The sequence below is a fragment of the Panthera leo genome, chromosome A1, assembly GCF_018350215.1.
Source record: "Panthera leo isolate Ple1 chromosome A1, P.leo_Ple1_pat1.1, whole genome shotgun sequence".
NCBI lineage: Eukaryota > Metazoa > Chordata > Mammalia > Carnivora > Felidae > Panthera > Panthera leo.
Genome location: NC_056679.1, coordinates 124,875,701 through 124,893,510, shown reverse-complemented (window position 1 = coordinate 124,893,510; position 17,810 = coordinate 124,875,701). Strand labels below are relative to the sequence as shown.

Below are 17,810 nucleotides of genomic sequence, written 5' to 3'. Positions count from 1 at the left end.
ATTTATAACTTATTTTGTATGTTTAAGGTTTTTACTTAAATACTGGTGCTATGATTAGAATGTATGTGCCCCCCCCTTCCATTTATATGTTGAAATTCTAACCCCTAGGGTGATTGTATTAGGAAGTGGGGTCTTTAGAGGTAATTAAGTCATGAGGGCTCTCATGAATGAGATTAGAAGAGACCCCAGAGAGATCACCTGCTCCTCTACCAAGTGAGAGCACAGCAAGAGGTTTGTAGTCTGTACTGGAAAGAATGCCTTCACCAGAACCTGACCATGATGTTGGGCTTTCCAGCTTCCAGAACTGCAAGAAATTTCTGTTTATAAGCTACCCAGTCTGTGGTAGCAGACCAAACAGACTTAGACAATTAGCGTACTAAATAAACTTTTGCAGTTTGCTTTTCTCTTTCAACAATATATTTTGAGATTTATCCATCTTAAAATATGTACATTCAATTCATTCATTTTATTTGTTGTATAGCATTTTGCTGTATTTACATTGATTGTAAGTACTTAAACCCATTTCTCCGGTGAGGGGCAGTTATTTGTAACTTTTGAAAAATGTCAAACAGCATTGCCACAAACATTTTTGTACATGTGTAAGAATTTTTCTAAGGTAAAGGGATACAGGAGTACTGATGCATAGGGGCACTTGTACCCCAATGTTTATAGCAGCACTCTCAACAATAGCCAAATTATGGAAAGAGCCTAAATGTCCATCAACTGATGAATGAATAAAGAAATTCTGGTTTATATACACAATGGAGTACTACGTGGCAATGAGAAAGAATGAAATATGGCCTTTTGTAGCAACGTGGATGGAACTGGAGAGTGTGATGCTAAGTGAAATAAGCCATACAGAGAAAGACAGATACCATATGTTTTCACTCTTATGTGGATCCTGAGAAACTTAACAGAAACCCATGGGGGAGGGGAAGGAAAAAAAAAAAAAAGAAAAGAGGTTAGAGTGGGAGAGAGCCAAAGCATAAGAGACTCTTAAAAACTGAGAACAAACTGAGGGTTGATGGGGGTGGGAGGGAGGGGAGGGTGGGTGATGGGTATTGAGGAGGGCACCTTTTGGGATGAGCACTGGGTGTTGTATGGAAACCAATTTGACAATAAATTTCATATATTGAAAAAAAAGAATTTTTCTAGGGTAGAAAACTAGAGGTAGAATTTTTGGTGTTATAGAATATGTTGGAAAATGATAACTTTTACCAGTATAACCTAAACATTTAGGACTTAGGTGGATATAAGCCATTAGAGGCTACTTTTTAACTATAACTAGTTAATTGGTTAGATTATATGTGTTATTTCCAATAAGTTTATTCTAAGGGTTGCTGTTTTTATTGTAAAAATGTGATGATGGATGAGTTTGACCATCTGGTGTCATCACTTGGTCACATGGCTGAAGTCTTTTAGGAAGCAGGTCTTCTAATGGATCACTGCCAGCTTTGACCTTAAAACCTCCCAAATTATTTTGTCACTGTTAGACAACTTGAAACCCTGATACTCTGAAGCTAATCAAGTTGGTTTCAGAAACATACAATTATAAGTGCAAAGACATCCTTAATTTTTAAAAATAGTTTCTCATTTTTAATCAGGAATCTGCATTAGAATTGAGAGAGAGTGTTATAAAAGCAGATAATGCAGAAGCTGTTATTAACTGAAATCAGTTAACATTCTAACTTCTCCAAAAATGTGTTTGGCAGAGGGAGTGCATGAAGAAAAAATCTTTTGAAAGTAAAATAGATATTAAAAAGCTAAGTCGTTCAGATTGCTAGAATAAATAATGGCTGATCTCATGACCTCTCGGGTTGTTTGTCATCCTAGAAATAGGTAGACCTATCCATTATACAAAAAGCTATCAGGAGATGTCTCCATTTGAACCAGAGAGCCAGTATACTAGTAAGGTCATTGCTTTGAGCCAGAAGGCTTGGGATTGAGTCTTGGTTCTGTCACTATTTTGGTTGGTCTTGAGTAAGTCTCTCAGCTTGTCTGATTTGCAATTTTTTCACCTACCCAAAGGTGATGACAAAACCATACTTACTTGTAAGGATTCTGAGGATTTGATGAGATGATGCATGTAACAGTTGTTGAAGAACTGTAAAACCTGTACATTGTTATAAATGTTAATTGTTCACTGAATGCCCAGGTCCTGAGCAAAAGCAAGAGTGGTACCATTTCTTACATACTGGTTGTGTTTTAATAATAGGTATATAATGTCATGTTTTACTCTTTCTTCTCTTGATTCTCTTTTCTGTGCGATTATGATTTTTGCCCATTTTAGTTTTGCTGACTGATGCAACTCATGGACCTAACTCAAGCAGACTGATAAAAGATTATATTAGAAACTAAGGCCATGGGGTGCCTGGGTGGCTCAGTCGGTTAAGCGGCCGACTTCAGCTCAGGTCATGATCTCGCTGTCCATGAGTTCAAGCCCCACGTCGGGCTCTGTGCTGACAGCTCAGAGCCTGGAGCCTGTTTCAGATTCTGTGTCTCCCTCTCTCTGACCCTCCCCCATTCATGCTCTGTCTCTCTCTGTCTCAAAAATAAATAAACGTTAAAAAAAAACAAAAAAACAAAAACAAAAACAAAAAACAAAGGCATGACCTTGAAAAAACAATCTGTCTGAGTGGTGGGGGTTATTTTATTTTTTATTTTGGCTGAAGTTTAATGAGTTGTTTCAATAAAACATTCAAGAACTTTGAGATAAAGGCAATTAAGAATCCCCAATGGTTCATCCTACGAGCTGTGCTCAGATTATAACTAGTTCTAGCATTTTGTGTCTAGGCACAGATTGTGATCCTGACAAATATAGTGATGTGATGAACAAAAAGCTCTCTTAGGGGCGCCTGGGTGGCTCAGGTCATGATGTCAAGGTTCGTGGGTTCCAGCCCTGCATTGGGCTCTGTGGTGACAGGTCAGATCCTGGGTCCTGCTTCGGATTCTGTGTCTTACTTTCTCTCTGCCCCTCCTCTGCTCGCTCTCTCTCTCTTCCTCTCTCTCAAAAATAAATAAACATTAAAAAAAAAATTAAACCCCAAAAAACCCAAAAAGCTCTCATAAAATGAACAATACAGGGTGCCTGGATGGCTCAGTCAGTTGAGTGTCCAACTCTTAATTTTGGCTCAGGTCATGATCTTGCGGTTCATGGGTTTGAGTCCCGTGTCAGGCTCCATGCTGATGGTGTGGAACCTGCTTAGGATTCTGTGTCTCCCTCTCTCTGCCCTTCCTCTGTTTGCACTCTTTTTCTCTCAAAAATAAATAAATGTTTTTTAAAAAATGAACAAATACATGCATCATATGAAACATGACAAAAGATAAAATGTTCCATTGGGATGTTTTGATATAGCTAGTTTGGAGAAATAAATTTTTCCAGCTATCCTCCCCCAACCTCAGTCACCAGCAAAATTCTTTGATTCAAAACAGGATTTCCTGTATGCTACCATAAGCATCTGTGACTTTTTTTTTTTTTGACAGTTTATCTAAAGTTCCCCATTTGAGACTTTCAGTTTCTTGCCTGCATTTTTCACAAACCCCAGGTGTGGTATGGTGTAGGCTGTGCCTTGCAGAAGGGCATCTGATCAAAGGGAAGAGTGAGAGCTGAAATCAAACCATGCACCTTCGCATCAGTTTGTGTGTGCTCACAAGGGGTGCCTTTTCCTTATTTGCATAAGGTGTTGCATGGCTAGAGGAGACTCTGTCATCTTCCTCAGTGTCTTGTTTCTCTCTGTTCTCCTTCATATCGTGTTTTCTATCCCTTGGCCTTTAAAGCTGCTTATCACCACACATCTGCCAGATCTCCTTCTAGTAACCCTGTCAGCCTCTGTGCCTCTCCACTTGTCCCACAGGCCTCTTTAAAGCATCCTCACTGTCTTGTTTCCAGAAAACCTCTTCTAACTCTAAAACCTTTTATAAGATAGATTCAAGTGTATATTTTATAGTGTCATAAAACAAATTTCACTGGTTTGGTGCATTGATTTTTGTGACTATAAAAAAAGGATGAAACCCAGGTTGAGTTGAAATGTAAAATTGTCAAAAGCAAAACAGGAAACAAGTGTTTCTTGGTCAGCCATTTCCTACTGAGGCTCTCTGTGTAATGTGGTCTATGAAGAGTTCTCTGTTCAGCCTTAAACAGATTGAAGTGATCGTGGGGGGAAATCACACCAAACCCAGGGGCTGTGTGGAAGTGATGTGCAGCGCCAGGCCCCTGAGCCGCTGTAGAAAGGCGGGTTGTGAAGGCCCATGTGTCTGTATTAAAGGGAAGTCTTTGAAAGCTATCTTTCTAACAGGATAAATGTGAAAGCCACTGGGGAGGGGGGAAAAAAAAGAAGCACAAAACGGCCACTTGAGCATTGCTTCCTGCCCATGGAGCTCTAACTCTTTGCTGACAGTTATTCTTAGGCCTTCTTTGGCTTCAAAGGTTTCCTCTTTTCTATTTTTGGTAGCAGAATATGGATTTAGATCTGCATAGTCCCTCTCAACTGCTAATCCATGCCCTGAAGAGAGTAGGGCTGCTGTGTTCTGTTAGCTATCAGTTCTCTTTTCAGCACCTCCAAATGATTTTTAATATTAAGGACACAGATTTATGGGAAGGAGTCATTGAGTTTTCAAACTGATTTGTAGTCTCCTAATTTGCACATTCCTTTCTCCAGCAGGGGCATCTCAGAGATCATCTCAAGTAATGGGGCCTGACTTCTGTGATGAGTGAAAGAATCCAGGTTGGTAAAACAGATGGCCATCAAATGACCAAAAAGTAAGCAAAGATGATTTGCACTGGAGTAACATGTAACGGATTAAACACAGTTCCATTGTGGAAAGAAATAATTGATGCGTATGTAATCTAAGATTAGCTTAATCTGTATAAACTCCAACAAAAAGCTATAAACTATCCCAGACTGGAATGCTGAAGCCCTGGCCCTTGCAAAGGATAACCTATAGCCGAGAGCAGGCATTTTTAATTTTATAGGTGTTTAATTCCATGCTCTCTGATTCTATTTCTTGAGTCGCTTCTGTTTTGCCCAATCTCGTGACTGCCTAACTTTACTGGCCCACTAATAACAATTACCTTACAAAGGCTGTCTTCTGTCTCCAAATACCTCAACATTTTTCAAAAAGAAATATTAAAGGCTCAAGTCCTCCAGCAAAAATATGTGGCTACCCCCTTGGCTGAATGCAGAGCTGGAGATGAGAAATGCCATCCCCTCACACCAGCGGCCTCTGCCACGTGCTCTTAATTAGGGTCTCCCTCTGTGGCTTAAAAAAAAAAGTGACAGTTTTATGCTTGAGAAGGATTATTGAGGGAAGGTGTAAACTGAAGCATCAAGGGGTCACCGCACCTCCTGGAGGTTACCCACACATTTCTGTCTACCACAGCATCTAGTTTGAACTTCATAATTCTCTAGAAACCATGAACCCTCACTTCAAAAATATTATATGTATGCCATTGATTTTATTTTGTTTTGCAAAGAATAAAATGAACGGAAGCGTACTGGGATTGGAGGAGGGATGGAATTTTGAGAATTAATTCTAGGCACTTTGCAAATGGATAATTGGCAAGAAAAAACCCAAATCTAGGTCATATATAGGGTTTTCAGCCCTGGGAAGGTGTCTTTAAATACATTTTACATAATGGTTTTGAGCAGCAGACAGCATTGTCTGCTAAGTGGAAGTATTGACAGTGAGCTAAAAAGCTACATAATAGAGTTAAAAAGAAAGCCTCCCTTAACTTTCCCCCAGAGCATTTGTACCCTGCTGAATTTTTTCGGGGTTACTTTAAATGTGTCCCAATGTCAGACTTGTTCAGAAAGAGAGCATTGTGTCTCCCAAGGGAATGATGATTTTCTTTCTCTTTCTTTTCTTTCTTTCTTTTTTTTTTAAAGTGGAGCAGAATGCTAACTTATAATAGACTAGCTTTTTCCGTATAGAATATGTCCTCCCTCAGAATTCCTAGGCAAATATTCAAACTCCTGGGTTGGGAAAGGTTAAAAGGAACTGGAAAAGTCTATAGTGGTTCTTTCTGAGATGCACTTCAACACTTGGCAGGATGAGGTGTTCATAGCAGGTGCTGGATTTGCTATAAATGGACAATTTATAAACAGATCTGACAACTGGGAAAACAGAGCAGTGGGGAATGCTGACATTCCAGGGGCCCATGGTTGATTTCCTATCAGATGGTCCTCAGCATGGAATTATTGATAGCTGCTGCTCTGAAAGAAGGCCAGTTGGCTGATGCATAAAAGGGCTGTACCTCAATTCATGCCTGATCTGCTGCTAGATATTTTAAATAGGTCAGTGCAAATTAGCTTCTTCAGGTTGGTACTTCCTTAATTAGCAATTTAATTGCAAAGTCTTCTTCTCCCTCCTCAACATTGACTGAACTTAACTCTCTTGTCTGAAATGCAGGAGGACAGAGACCTGTGAGTAGTATGATCAAAACAAAAGAGGAGCCTGAGGGCAGTGGGGGAGGATTCAGAGCAGCGTTTAGTGCCCATGGCCAACACAGAACCTAGCTAAAGCAAGTCTGGTGTGCCACTGAGACTAGCATTTTCGGCTGTGTGTCCTAGGGGAGAAAGGAGCAGGGTCTTTGTGCACTGAGCCCTGGGGGAGAATCCATAATATGCAGCAAATGAATCTCATTTTTCTTTTGCTGTTTGTCAAGGGCTGCCAGTACCCTAGGACATTTCTAAGACCCCTAGGCAAAGTCTACTTTTGGAGTAATCTCATGGTTCATTGTAATGATCACATCCATAGTTTTCAATGTTTTTATTTATTTTTTGGACAGGATTCCACCCCCCCCCCCCCCACCCCTTTCCCAGACTAGAAAAGTTTAATGGTTCCTGTATGGATGGTATTGGATAGCATTCCTTCATATGTATCTGCTGTCTTGCATTGGCATAGTTCCGCTCAGAGCTAGTGGAGTGGCCATACCTGTTTGTTGTAGCTATATGAGTAGTTTTTCCAGGAGACAGTTTGGCTAGGTCTCTACTTTTCTCCTGACCACACCCTATTGTTTTTCTCTTCAGAGGAACAGACTGAGAGCCTGATCCTGAAAGGAATTTTGACTTCCATACAAGGACTGAAAACTGGACAGGCCTAAAGATTATGTTATGGAATTGAATGCTCACCCTAGCACAAGGGTTGGCTGGGTGTGAGGGCTCTTGGAGTATAAAGCATTGGGCTTTGCAGGAATCCAGAACAGGGACTGTTTGGTGCCACATAATGGCAAACATAACTGGAGTAGAAAGGGATCTGAGGCAGTGAAGCAACTGACACTTTTGTTAGTTGTGGGAAGTCTTGTCTGTGAGTGGAAACTCCTGAGAATCTTGCCTCTGGGAATCTCAGTTTCATCAGCTGTGGTGAGCTCTCTGGTAAATGTGTGACAACTCTTGCTGTAGCATCTGTTATTTACATAGAACCATACTGGGTACAGGAGGTACAAGAAAGTATAGGTATAGTACTGCCAGCCAAAAGTTTATGATGTGGTTAGAAAGGCACACTATATTCTTGTGAAAAAATAGTAAGTCTGGGAGTAGCAGGGTAAGTAAAATTCATGGACTACAAGGGAAAGCTCTAGAAGTGCCCACGAAGGCGTGGTGGCTGGAGGGTGAGAGAAGCCTTGACGAGAAAGATAGGGCTGGAACTGGGCCTTGAGAAGAGCAGGAGAATTTCAGTAACAGGAAATGTGCAAAGGAGAGTATTCCAGGTGGGGAAATGTCATGCTGATAGCCCTGACGAAGAGATGGCCTCTGTGTTTGGGAGGAGAGAAAAGAAGAATGTCTTGGCAGGTAAGGCTGAGGAATTACACAGATTAGAGGTCACACAGAGTTTGGAGTTCATCTTGCTGGACATTTCTGATTAGGGAAGGGAAATGAGGAAAGCAGTATATCAGGAAAGTGAAGACAGAAGAGAGTGGCAGTCACTGCAAGAGGACCTCACAGGGTACAATCTCGCAGTGACCGAAGCTTAGGTCTGTGGAATTTAGTGGACTGTGTGGTGTGTTCTGTTAAGCCACCCTGTGTAAACAGAGCCCTCCTTCCTTGATGTCTCTCTTCCTCCTTTACAGCCCCTGCTTGCCATGTGGCTAAAGTAGGGTCACATAAGCTTCTGCTTATGGAGTTTCCCTGCAAACACAGAGCCAAAGTGAAACAAAGGCAGATTCATTTTTTTAAAGTTCACTGCTTTGACTCCTATTTGCTCACTCTGGGATTCCCATTAGTGTTGTCCTGGTTGATTTGAGGCCTTTTCTGGACATTTGGATAATGGCTTATTTTCATAACTCAGAAGGTCATCTCTGAGCTCTGGGAACATCTGCTCAACTTGACAGTTAAGGCAGAGTGGGGGTGTGTTTTGCCTTGGCTAAGGAGGGCTCACCTACTAACACTCCTGGGAGGACACGAGTGTGGACCCTCTTTCCTCATACTTTTCCATCCGTTTTTTTAACATCTCAGTATGTGGCCTGCAAACACCTTAGGTATCACCTAGAAAGCTCCACACCAGACCTACTGGATCAAGATCTGCTGGTTTTGCCACATATTGTGGGATTCATATGCCCATTAGTTTGAGAAAAGCTGCTTTTAACCTTGCTGGATGGAAGGATCACCTTTGGAGCTTTTAAAACATTCCCTAGCATATTGTATAGCCAAGATAAATTAAGTCAGAATCTCTAGGGGTGGAGCCCTAGCAATGTTTTGGTTTTTGTTTTTGTTAAGTTTCTAGGAGCACCTGAGTAGCTCAGTTAAATGTCCGACTTTGGGTCAGGTCATGATCTTGTGGTTTGTGAGTTCAAGTGCCACATTGGGCTCTGTGCTGACAGCTCAGAGCTTGGAGCCTGCTTTTGATTCTGTGTCTCCCTTTCACTTTCTGCCCCACCCCTGTTCACGCTCTGTCTCTCTGTCTCTCTCTCTCTCAAAAATATATAAACATTAAGAAAAAAAAGTTTCCAGATGATTCTGTGTGCTGCCTGAGTTGAAAACCACTGGACTATGGTCTGGGTTAGCCATTCTGTTTCCAAGGCACCAAATTCCCCTCATGTCATAAAACAAAACATGACTAACCTTTTAGCCACAGATCTAGGCAAAGTTAAAATAATGTTAATTAAGCATTTATCCAGAAGCTGGTTAGAAACTCCTGGCCAAGACCAGATGTAACCATTGGATTCACTTGTAAGTGTTAAGAAGACAGATTGTTAAAATTCCTAGTCGTAAGTATTTTTTTCTGGCTTTGGAGGGTGGCTCCAGGTAGAACTGGGAAGATGGTTGACCTTGCCCCTAATCTTTTTGATGTCCAAGTAGAGGTACCCAGGCCTGTACCCTGAAGAGTCATGTTCCTTGTATTTTAGAGCAGAAATGCACTGAGGAATTCATAGTATTGATTGTCACACAAATGCTCACTTTTAGGAAAGACAAAAGGGTTTAAAAGCAGTGTCCACCAATCCTTAGGCTAGGGTAGATGTTGGATTTTGATAACTATTTTATAGTTATTTCGACACATTTTTTTCCCCATTAGGGCCTTTTAAGTCAATACCAGAGTTCTGAGAAACTTCACCCATGAATTTAAGTGAGTCTCAAGATAGTCTCTGATTTCCCTTAGTCCCCCAACTCTGCTATAATACCAGGAAATTTCTATGAACAGATTCCAGTCTTGAGCCAATCTTGGTCAAGTCTTTGAGGGTATTCGCAACTAGGGTTCTTCTTGCCTTGCACCTGACTTACCCTGCCCTTGCTATGGCCATGAGCCTGAGCACTGCTGTATGAGCGTAGCCTTTCTTCCCATTCCTGATTTTTTGTCGTCTTAGAACTAGGTTTGAAGTGCAGCCTACTTAGCTGGAGTGTACACATGCTCCTTTAACGCTTTCTAGTGACTTTTTTCCTGGACTGGATCCTGCTTTGAACTAAGGTATTCTAGATTTAGTGTGTTGATACTTGTCTGTCTGGGGTTTCCTGGTGCTCTGTCCACTCAGCATCTCAGACTGCCATACATATTGCTCTGCACTGAGCTTGAGATCACCTGGCCCTTTTGCACACTGTGGTTTAGACTGCTGGCCACTCTCTTTAAGGGCTCACATCTTACTTGGTCATGTTCCCTAAGCATTGGCTCCCTTACTTTTTTGGTTTTCTTTCTTTTCCCTTTGGTTTGGCATTAGGGTCTCAGCACAACTCCCTACTTCTACCCTCACTCAAGGTACTGTAGTAGCAGTACCCACTCAAATATGACTATGGAGACAGTGTTGCCAGGACCATCACCATTCTCAATAACAATAGTAACATTATTTTTTGAGGATGAGGAAATGGATTTGGAGATGAACTAGACAGTGGTTGTGAGAAGACCTGTCTCACTTACAGCTTGAAACATCTAAGACTTTAGTTCTGTATCATAACTTTTCAAGTCAAGATGACCCACAGAAAAAAATCTGAATAACTAAATGGAAATTCAGCACTGATGCTAACCTGAAGTGACATTTATGTTGGCTTTCTCATTGGTTCATGTATTTGTATTTGTGTGTATTGTATGTATATAGAGCATATATATAACATGTATATAATACATATATAAATTATATATATAAGTAAATACATATGTACATAAATTATATATGTTTACTGAGAACACAACAGGGGTGTTTGTGAGGTGGGCACCAATTCCAGAAATAAAATGTTGTTTTACTGAAGGTAAAAGACTATCTGCTAAGTGTCCTGTGAGTTTCCTAGGCTGCCAGTCCTGGCGGCTCTTTTAGGAACAGCAGATCACTTGCTTCTCTCTGGAATAAGATTCATGAGGAAGATCAGAGGATTTTCGAAATTGTTGCTGTCTGTAAAAGAATTTATAATTTGCACCTTCCCGTGCCCAAGTTGCTCCCAGGCACCCTCACTCTGGTTCTTGAAGTTGGTATGCTTTCTGTTCAGACAAGTAGCTTCTTGGGCTATTAATTATATAATTAAAAGTCTAAACCTTTTCATTTTAAATGATAATAAAATGTCTAAAGGTATGTTGCTTGTAAACCTATATTATTTTTTGTCTTTCCATTTTATTGCCTTTTATTGATGGCTGCTAACTGGCCAAGCCAAGCTAATTACTGCCCTGTTGTTTGTGGAAGACTAGGTGACACCAAGACCATTAATGACTCAATAAATTGGGGCTGCAGAAAAGCCTGACTACTTTCTTCTTGCTCCTTCTCTTGTTAGTCTCATTGTTCTGCTTTGGCCAAATCTGAGAGGATGGGCACTGTGAAGTCAGCTGTTGATATGGCTGAGAGCACTGGTGGATAAAAAAAAAATATCAGAGTGAGCAGAGACTCCAGGGACTAGGAGAATGAGAGGGTCAGGGGGACCACCAAAATGTGAAAAAAGAAAGGGGAAAGATTCCAAACTGAGAATTCCACCCAATACTAGAAAGATGTCCACCTTCTGATTAAGATCCATGACTTTCTCTAGCACTGAATCAATATTAAGTTGATTCTTAACATGAATTAGGTTCCATTGACTCACCTGAATTAGAATGAAACTCGAGGCAGTTCTAGGGTGTCTATGCAAAGGTAAATGTTAAAGGGTCAGAGTAGGTGGCCAAGTCTCTCTTCTTCCTATCTTCTCATTAAATCTAACAGAGTGAAAAAAAAAAATCTAACAAAATCTTTTTGTAAAGTGAAAAAAAAATCTAACAAAATCTTTTATCCTGGAATCTTGCTGTTACCAAACTTTATAAAATAAAGCCTGATAGTCATTTTTTGGAGGAATAATATATTGCCTATCCCATAATGGTACTTAATAAATTATGGAATAAATGAATTGTTACATCCTTGGTAAAGCTATTTGCCTTACAAGTTATACTGGATATACCTTTATTTTGTTTTTAGATTTATTTTTAAAATAAGGTATATTAACCGCTGTTGATATTTTTTACATTTTCTTGTAGACTTTTCTTTTTTTTTTTTTTTTTTTTTTTAAATTTTTTTTTTCAACATTTTTTATTTATTTTTGGGACAGAGAGAGACAGAGCATGAACGGGGGAGGGGCAGAGAGAGATGGAGACACAGAATCGGAAACAGGCTCCAGGCTCCGAGCCATCAGCTCAGAGCCTGACGCGGGGCTCGAACTCACAGACCGCGAGATCGTGACCTGGCTGAAGTCGGACGCTTAACCGACTGCGCCACCCAGGCGCCCCTCTTGTAGACTTTTCTATCAAGATTTTTTAAAAAAAATTGTTTATTTTTTGGCACAGAGGGGTTTGGGCAGGCAGAATATGGATATAATACACACAGTTATTTTAAAATTTTAATTCAGTAAAATTAATTTGGATTAGGAGGCTTCTGCCATCATTTGGAGTCACTGGGGATTCTTTAGCACATTGTAAGTATTTTATTCTAAGAATTTAGAATAATAGAGTTAGAGCTCAAGCAGAAAGAATACTCCTTGTTGATGAAGAAATGAGATATAGAAAGATTCAGTAACCAGTTAGCTGGGCAAAAACTGTCCTCTAGGACCTTCAGCCCATGTGTCCTCTTTCCTTCAAATAAATATCCTTATAGCATAGCCACAGTGAGGTGAGGGAGGTAACCAGAGAAAATTAAAGATGGCCTGGAACTCCTGAAAAATATCTTACTGTGAAGTAAGCTGATTGCTTAGAGTAAGAGCAAAATGGTTAAAAGTGTGTGCTTCAGAGTTACAGTTTTGGGCCCAAATTCTGGCTCTATTGGTTACTAGTTCTGTGGCCTTGGGCAGTTTTCTTTAATAACTTTTTACTCACCCCATATTATTGACTACCAACTATGTTCCAGGTACTCTCTGTGCTATGGATATAGCAGTGAACAAAGCAAAGCCTACTCCCAGTGAGGCTTAAATTCTAGAAGGGCATATAGACAATTGAAAATGTAAATGTATTGGTTGGAAATAAGTGACAGGGAGAAAAATAAATCTGAGAGGGAGAGGGAGTGCCACAGAAAGATTGCTGTTTTACAAAAGGAGCGCTTCCCTGATAAGATGACACTTGAGTGGAAATCCAAGGGAAGTCCTTAGTTTTTCCCAGCCATAGTTTCCTCATCTACAAAGGGGTAATGATAGTATCTGCTAGTCTCAGATAATGATATTCTCACAAGGTAGCATTGAAAATTCAATGAGAGAATGCACTAAAGCAAAATGCTCCACTGATGATAGCTATAGTTATTATAATTTGTTTCCTTCTTTGTCAAATGGAAAAAATTAGGTCGATCTGTAAGGACCTCTGCAGGAATAACACTCCTGTGATGAGCAGTCTGACTTGTATAATGACACATGCTTTTGATGGAATCTTGGACCTAATTTTTACTCCCTGTTTATACTTAGCTATATCTTCCAAAACTGCCAACCCATTTGACATCAGGTGGAGATCTTATGCACAACTGAGAACAGCTAAGCCATGTTCAAGGGATGAGAACTCAAGGTTGAAATCCCTACGCAATACAACTTTTCACTGTCACCTTTGAACCAAGATGCTCACTAGTGGGCGAAAGTAAATGAGAGACTTCTGTTCAGATTCATAAGGATATTTCTGTGGATATAAGACTTGCCCTTGCTTGAAGGGATAGTGTTAAAACTCATTAAAGTTTGAGTACAGTGGTGCTTAATATGGCAGAACTGTAAAAAACAGCTAAGAGCTTTGCCTTGTTGGCATTTCTACAGTTAATGCATCTTACTTAAAAAACAGGGATTTTGCATATCCATGGTCCTGCAAGGTTCTGAAGTCTGTGTTCATAGACACAGGTCTGAGAAATGACTTTGACTACATTTGTAAATTGAATAAAGTACTTAAATCTGTATGCAAATGTTCCATGTACCAGGAAATATGTTTTTTCTTTTTTTAAGTGATGGGAAATAATCTTCTAAAACAAGCATTTAGAGAATTGCTCCCATGATTTCTGAATGTGTTTCTTTCTTTTGATAAGAACTGCTTTCTCTAAATCCTGTGCGTTGGGGATTTGCTTAGAAAACATGGATCTAAACCTCACTGAAAGACATTGATATCCACGAATGTTTTGACTTGCCCATTGACATGATAGATCTGTTTTGTTTTGTTTTTTAGCGGGTTTGATTCAAAGTGCAGAGTGGTTCTCTGTGAGGCCTTGTCAGATAGGCCAGACTCTTGTACGCTTCTGAGTCCTCTTGATACTCTGGAGAGGAGCTGGCAGATCATTCCAAGAGTCAAATTTTACCCTAGTGCTTTAGCTTAGCGTTGCATAACTTCCTTCTGTCTAATTGCAGATCTATAAATGGATTTGTATTTATGGGAGAATTTGACCTTTCCATTTTAAAGACATTTCCCATTTTATTTTATTTTTTTAAGTTTATTTATTTTTGAGAGAGTGAGAGAGCACGTGTGGGAGGGGCAGAGTGGGAGAGAGAAAGCATGAGAGAATCCCAAGCAGGCTCTGCACTGTCAGCGAGGAGCTCCATGTAGGGCTCGAACTCATGAATCATGAGATCATGATCTGAGATGAAATCAAGAGTTGGAGGCTTAACCAACTGAACCACCCAGACACTCTGGCATTTCCCATTTTAAAAGTATGTGTTGGCCAGGATTCCTTTTATACTCGTGACAAAGGTGCATTGATAGTGGTCTGAAAAACTTTATTGGAATGAGGGAGGCTGAACCCGTTTGTCAGCAGTGAGTATACATAGGCTCATGTATTGCTGTTTCACAGCAATGTCTGATTGTTTAAGGCTGTGCATTTCTTCTGTTGTGCTTTCTTGGGCCTCTTTACCATGAGCCCTCCTGGAGTATCACCGAATCTTTAGTAGCTACAAAAGACTTAAAACTAAAGGTTTTCAATCTGTATTTGTAAGAATTGTTCCCAGAAGGAGAGCCAGATTTCAATAGGTTTGGGCTACCCACCCCTTTTTTAAACAAAAACTTCAAGAAGCTAAGGGAAAAACAAGATAGGTGCTGTGTTTTCAGTAGTAAGAGAAATACCCAGCATGCCTAACCCACATCAGGTAACAAGAATTTCCAAAGACATAAGAAATATATGTATTTTTTTGGTTGTTTGATCTTTGCAACTGGTCCATTTTATCGCTTGATGTGCAAGTAAACACAGCTTTCACAGTAAAGGCCTCTGATATATTACCTTTCTTGCATTAGCATGTGTGGCAATGGCAGGTGCATATGACACTTTCTCACTTAATGTACACCTCATTGTCATCTACTGGCCTTAGTCATGGATTTGACACATCCAGGATTTACCAGTTCACAATAATGCCATATTCATAATAATGCATAATGCTATGCTACCAGCATAGCCATTATTACTTAAAAGAGGCATGTGGCTAAGGACAGATATCCCCAGTTATGTGATTGTGAGGCCCATCATACTTCAACAGTTTTCATTAACATATATCTTTTAGTGTCTGTTGATTGAGAAATTACAAAATGTAAATTAAAAAAAAAGCTATTGAGAATTGAGGTACGTGGTATTTTTTTAAATGCATTTAAATATAACTTTATTAATTTTTAGTTATATAATTAACATATGTCTATATTTTCATTGAATAAATTAGATACAACCCACAAAACTGTACCTTCTTTCTCATTTCTTGACCTGAGCCCCAATTCCAGGCCTCTCCCTGGAGGAAACTGCTATTAGCTCTATAGTTTGTATCCATCCATGCCTTTTCTCTGCTATCTTATTAATATATAAAAATCTCAATATTTGGTGCTGCTTTTTATGTATGGTACATGTGTTCTGTAACACACACTGTACTGTACTGTATGTATTATGCTGCAACTCAACCCTATGTCTTGGAAGTTATTTCATGTCAGTTCATAAAGAACCCCACTTATTCTTTTTAACCCATGTGTACTACCATTGTTTTTTTTTTAAATTTTTAAAAAACATTTATTCATCTTTGAGAGACAGAGAGAGACAGAACATGAGTGGGGAAGGGGCAGAGAGAGGGAGACACAGAATCAGAAGAAGGCTCCAGGCTCAGAGCTGTCAGCACAGAACCTGACGCAGGGCTTGAACTCATGAACTGTGAGATCATGACCTGAGCCGAAGTCGGACGCTCAACTGAGCCACCCAGGTGTCCCAATACCATTGTTTATTTATCCATTCCCCAGCTGTTGATCATTTCCATCTTTCCTCACATTTTGTTACTATGAAAACTGTTGCAAAAAAAATCCTTGTGTATATATGCCACCTTAGGACTGTGTAGTCAGCGGTTCTTTGGGGGTAGGTACCAAGAAATGGACTTGCTGGGAGTTTTCCTTTTAAATGAAGTTATATTTATTAATCACAAAATCTAGGTATATTTGAAGTGTAGTAGAATATATATGTTAAGGCATTGTTTTTTCAGCCTGAATACAATGCCTAGACCCAAAAGGATTGAAGGACCCCTGTTGAGGAATCTCTAGCAGAGTGGAAAGAATATAAGTCTAGCTGTAGTAGATTTTGATTCATGCACTGGCTATGTGACTTAATAGGTCTGAGTATCTTTCTATTCCCTCATCTGTAAAACTGTGAAAAAAAATTCTGTTTACCTCAGTGTCATGATGAGCAAATGAGAAAATTACATAAAAGTTCTTTGGATTTTTGGTCCCAGGATCATGACAGTCTATTGTAGCAGCCCTACATGCAAGAAACACATAAAAATAATTTTAAAAAACCTCATAAAATATTAAAAATAGAAAGTTGTACTCAAAAGGAAGAAAGTGAAATCTCCAAGTCCCAGAAACAAAGAGGGAACACAAACCCAGAATGGTAAGCTAATGAACAGATGTCTCCATGGCCCAGAAGAGAATTAGACTTTGATATATGCCTCAAATGCCTCGGTAGATGGTGGGGTTTTAATGCCCAAAGATTTGTCCTTGGCTTACTCAAGGCTCCTGAGATCCTAGCTTAAGGCTAGGACAGTGTCTGCTCTTTCAATAAAAGGTGAACTTTAAAAACTCTCCACTGGCCCAGCAAAGCTCTGAGAAAGCTCATGAGTACCTGGGTTCTGGTGGAAAAAATAACATCACCATGAGTGTGCTGTGCATGGGTATAGAATCCAAATTTACTTTACCTGCATCTTGAGGAATGTCAAACTGAAAAATTAATATGGAAACTGATTGTGGAGTAATGAAATCTCTGGGGTTTCCTTTATAGAAGAACTCATTCTCTAAGTACATTTCTTCAGTTCACAGCATACAAAATTCACACACACTTAGACAGACAGACAGACACCCCCCCCCCCCCCCACCTCGTGTGAAGATTTATATCCCCGGAACTTAAAGCAATATGAAATTTAGGATACTATAAAAGAAGTATGTTTAAAAGAGTGAAAGATTGAGCGTGTGACTTTGGCTCAGGTCATGATCTTGTAGTTTGTGAGTTCGAGCCCCAGGTTGGGCTCTGTGCTGATAGCTTAGTGCTTGGAGCCTGCTTCTGATTCTATGTCTCCCTCCCTCTCTCTGCCCTTCCCCTGTTTGTTCTCTCTCTCTCTCTCTGTCAGAAATAAATAAACATTAAAAAAATGTAAAAGAATGAAAGAAATGGGAAGTGGGGACTGGGTAACATGGGTGAAGGGCGGTGGAACATACAGACTTCCAGTTATGGAATGAATAAGTCATGGGGATAAAAGGTACAGCATAGGGAATATAGTCAATGGTATTGTAATACCATTGTATGGTAACAGATGGTAGCTACACTTACTGCAGTGAACATATCATTTGCATAGACTTGTCAAATCACTATTTCATACATCTGCAACTAATGTAACATTGTGTTTCAATATATTTCAATTAAAAAAAGTTATCAGAAAAAAGCTGTGGCGTAAGAAAGAAATAAAATAATGAAAAAT

At 39.7% G+C, this 17,810-nt stretch overlaps 1 protein-coding gene across 1 annotated transcript in view; it reads left to right on the top strand.

Annotated features, from left to right (window-relative positions):
- Positions 1 to 17,810, top strand: part of ANKRD55 (ankyrin repeat domain 55) — a 590,869-nt gene that overhangs the window by 27,888 nt on the left and 545,171 nt on the right. The window contains exon 2 of the mRNA XM_042939212.1: positions 4,659 to 4,759. The gene's annotated coding sequence lies outside the window, so the exon portion shown is untranslated. The remainder of the gene's footprint in view (positions 1 to 4,658; positions 4,760 to 17,810) is intronic.